Genomic DNA, 5,000 nt, shown 5'->3' on the forward strand with positions numbered 1-5,000 from the left:
AGAATCGTGAGAGTTGGCAGGTCTGGCAATATTAAAATAGACATTTTTTTGGTCAATTAAAGGATGTTATGTGAAAGGTTCGGTCTAAATTATTCTTTGGTTGTTTTCAAAAGACTGTGCTGTTTCTTTTAATACAATCAGTAAAATCTCAAATGATTCAATGTTTTGGAATTGTCCTATAGTGCAATCAATTGTGAAAATGGTTGATTGTACGAACATCCTAGGAGAAATAGGAAACAATAAGCCCTTGGATTTTTTTTTGTGGATAAACAGAGTGCCTAACTGGACATGAAATTCAAACACAGTGAAAAATTACTGACTTTTATGGTCTATCTGCAGTCCTAATTCCAATAAACGTATTTATCCTTGTGCAGTGGGTGAGTGCGGACTCCCATATAAAATTGATAGGGATGCTTGGTTATTTAGGTGTTGGATTTACAGGTTTTGATGCAATCTCGTTCCCAGATTTTCTCTCCGACCCGTCGAGAGACCCTGGCGGGTCTGGTCATGTGTATCCCAGAATCTGGGACGGGTAGGAGATAACCCTGGCTTTGATCGCACCGCATGAGGGTGTTTAGGACAAATAACCAATATTTTTACCGATAGAGGCACTGCTTGATGTTGTGGGTAAAGAAATTAATGTCTATATAGTTTAATGAAAATGTGTTGGAGTTTATAGTCTCTGTAAGGATTCAATTCAAGCCTGAATCAAACCCGCATTGTCCTCTTTTAGGGATTTCACTCTAATTTTTTAATATACTGAGCATCATGTCATTTTTATATGGGATTTGAATTCCCGCATCACTCTGGTTCCTCGAAAAGCAGCTCAAAAGCAGGGGCACCCAACGAGAATATAGTTCAAAACCACTTAAACATAGCATTGTTGAACGCATTTTAGTATTCTAAACGGTAGATATAGGCATATTTTTATCCCCTAAAAATTTTTCATCTGTTCGGATTTCCTAGCTGAAAGTCTAGTGATGCGAAAATTATAGGGATCAAAAATTACTTTTCGAAAATTTCAGCCAGAAAAAAGGGTCCCGAAAATTCTAGGTGATCTTTTTAGGGTAAAAATTCGTTAAAAATGGGCAATTACACCATTTTTTTAGATGTTCGAAAATCCTAGGAGAGGCAGGCAAGCAACAAAGTTTACAACAAATGTTCCGAAAATTCTAGATCTCAAATCGTCTTCCGAACAGATATTTTCCGAAAATTGTTGTTGGGTGCCCCTGCAAAAGTCCAGCTAACATTTTAGGCTGAACGCAAACTATTGAAATTCAAAATACAAAGTGTAGTGTTCCTAGTATAGGTCACTGACACAAACCAGTAGATCGACAACAGAATGATGTATTAATTATCACTTCTTTCCCAGAATGAATAATGAGTCTTGTACTAGATTTAAAATCAGCTGATGAAATTCTGTGGTATGACCATTCACATGAAACCTCTTTGGCATTACTCTGGGAGCTATCTGTTTTTTTAGCACTTTCTAGAATAGAATGAAATTTAGAAATTTTGTCAGATACTTTTGACAATTGGCCATTCTGGGAGAGAAGTGGTTATAATTTATAATGTACATGTAAGTATTGAACCTTACTATTCCTAATAGTCACCCTGAACTTCAATCAGTTCCTCTCCTGGCAATATCAATATGTCATCAAGACAGAGGGTTCTGAGAACTTTCATAGAAATAGTCACCTCCGAAGGGAATATGTTTTGATCCTCTATCAAATTTTCTATAATGAGGTGTATGCATGAAGGGATATCATGATCAGTCTCACAGAATTTGTTTATTGATATTGTCAGGCTTAAGGAGTAAATTGAATTTCACTAGTCTAAAGAGTGATCTCCAAGGGGAATATGTTTTGATCTTCTATTTAATTCTCTAATTCTGACATGAAATAATTGCTTGCTCAACAAATGAATTCAAATGGCTTTTAGCAGAAGGATTATCAAGTATATTTGTGTAACACTTTCATAAGTTCTTCTGGATTTTTCACTTCCATTTTTCGTCAAAAATCCCTCCTCGAAGGAGCAATTTATTTAAGCGTGAAGAGCAGAGACCCAAGCTGGAGGAAGCAAAGCGGAATGGAAAAATAGCCTACTTTGTATTGGACAAGTTGATTGTAAAGGACAGACGTGGTTTAAATCAGATAAGTTATTTAGTTACTTTACTGCTAAGTTAAAATGACAGTGACACAATACTCGCTATCAGATGTACTGCCCTTTAATCATTTAGACGATTCTACCTTTTCTCTGGCGCTATATGAACTACAGAATGGTCCTGTTCACTTTGATCCTGATAGATTTTCTAGCTTACTTTACAATCCAATTTTTTCAAACTCAAACGCTTCTTTGACACAGTCTGGCAGTCTTGATCCTGACATTAATTTTAATGCAGATGAGACACCCTGCGATTATTTTATTGAAAATCAATTTAACGAAATGCTCAGACGCGAAAATTATTCTGATGCCGATTTCTCTTTCCTACATCTTAATATTCGTAGTCTTCCTCATAATTTAGTAAAGCTGACTGACTATCTATCATTCTTAAACACAAAATTTTCCGTAATCGGAATTTCTGAGACCTGGCTAAACGATTCTTCTCATTCGGTCGATATTAGTGGTTTCAAATTTCTTCACAAGTATAGGCAAAATAGAACTGGAGGTGGGGTGGGTCTTTATATTTCAAACGATCTAGAGTTCAAGCTTCGAGAAGATTTGTCCCTCCATAATGTTGATATTGTAGAATCGCTGTTCATTGAATTAATGAGACCTCGAGAAAAAAATATAATTGTTGGTATTGTTTACACACCGCCAAATCACAGACTCGACGATTTCTTGTCTACAAACAATGAGTTGTTAGGTACTATCTCTAGAGAAAATAAAATATGCTTCCTAATGGGGGACTTTAATATTAATTTAATTAACTACCAAAATCATCACCTCACAGGCCAATTCCTAGATGGAATGTACTCTAATATGTTTTTTCCTTTGATTACGCGTCCCCCGAGAATTACTTCACATAGTGCTACATTAATAGATAATATTTTTGCGAACAACTTTTTTGAACGTTCGAGAAGCGGCTTATTATTTACTGACATTTCAGATCATCTACCCGTCTTCTCAATTCATTCAGATAACGTTAACAAGTCGGTAAATCGATGTCGACAAGACCCCTTCTTTATTAGAGATAAGAATCCGAATAATATTCCTACTTTTGTTGAAAAACTAGAAGTTGTTGATTGGTCTTCGATTAAAACTTGTGATGAGCCAGATATTGCGTACAAACGCTTTCATGAAATGTATACAAAGATTTATAACGATTGCTTCCCTCTCAAAAAGGTGACTAGAAAGCAGAGGCGCTTTAAAAAACCGTGGTTAACGAAAGCTCTTCTTAAATCCATTAAAACAAAGAATAAACTTTACAAAAAATATCTTCAAGTTCCATCAGTCGACAATTCTTCACTCTACAAAACATACAAGAACAAATTGAATCACACCTTGCGTTTGGCTAAGCGTCGGTATTATGAAAAGAAATTGGAAGATGCTAAATCAAATACATATGCGACCTGGAAAATTTTAAACGAAGTCTTAAATAGAAAAAAGTCAAGGCCTCAATTTAATACAATATTTAAGTCAGACGGTCAGGAGATTTCTGATCCAGTGGAAGTAGCAAATAGGTTTTGCAACTACTTCTCTAGTATTGGTCCCAACCTCGCAAAGAAGATACAGCCTCCTCCTTGTTCACATAAAGATTTTCTATCTGGATCATTTCGAGAATCAATCTTTTTTAGCCCAACAACAGAGGATTAAATTATTACCATTGCTCAATGCTTTGCATCCGGGAAAGCGGCTGGATACGATAATATTCCAATGTCTATAATTAAGGAATCCATTCAAATCATTTCGGGACCTCTGGCTCACATAATGAACTTATCGATCGCTCATGGCGTTGTACCCGATCAAATGAAAATAGCTCGTGTGGTACCATTGTTTAAAGCAGATGACCAGTCACTATTCACCAACTATAGGCCTGTCTCGGTTCTACCAAGCTTTTCAAAATTTCTAGAGAGAATCATCTATAATCGCTTGTATGATTATTTAACTAATTTACATATTCTCTGTGATAACCAGTTCGCCTTCAGGAAAAACCATTCTACGACGCTTGCCTTGATTGATTTGCATGAAAAAATTTCATCTGCTATTGATCGTGGTGAATTAGCGGTTGGTGTTTTTTTAGATCTCTCTAAAGCTTTCGATACAGTCGATCGTTCCATCTTATTTGATAAACTTGAACACTATGGTATACGTGGCTTGGCTCTGAAATGGATTAAGAGCTATTTTTCCGACAGACTTCAATTTGTAGAATACAATGGTTATGTTTCGTCTTGTGCTAATATCATGTGTGGCGTTCCCCAAGGTTCAATACTAGGGCCTTTGTTTTTTCTGCTCTACATCAACGACATAATCAACACGTCAACAATATTACAACTGATATCATTTGCCGATGATACAAACGTTTTTGTGTCTCACAAGGATAAAGACTGCCTGACTAATATACTGAACGCTGAGCTAAATAAGTTGTCATTATTATTATTTTTTTTTAATTTTTTATTTATTTAATATGTCTGTTTATTTCCTATAAAACTACAATTACACAGTGCATACTTACTATTACACTAATAATACTAAAATAAACTTACTTACACACTTACGCAGTAACCAAAGCATAACAATTACACAGTGCCTACTAACTAAAGTAAACTTACTTACACACTTACGCAGTAACCATAGCATAACAATTACACAGTGCCTACTTACTAGTACACAGTATCTTAAAAGTAACAATATAATGCAACGACAATTATAATAATACTAAACCTAACTTATAGAAGCACAGAGCCAGAGGTTATCGCCCATTTCCTAGTAAATTTTTCTATTGTATTGTTTTTAATACATATATATTTCTCTGTCTCATATTTATTTTTGACCTTTAG

Source organism: Porites lutea, chromosome 9 (assembly GCF_958299795.1).
Source record: "Porites lutea chromosome 9, jaPorLute2.1, whole genome shotgun sequence".
NCBI lineage: Eukaryota > Metazoa > Cnidaria > Anthozoa > Scleractinia > Poritidae > Porites > Porites lutea.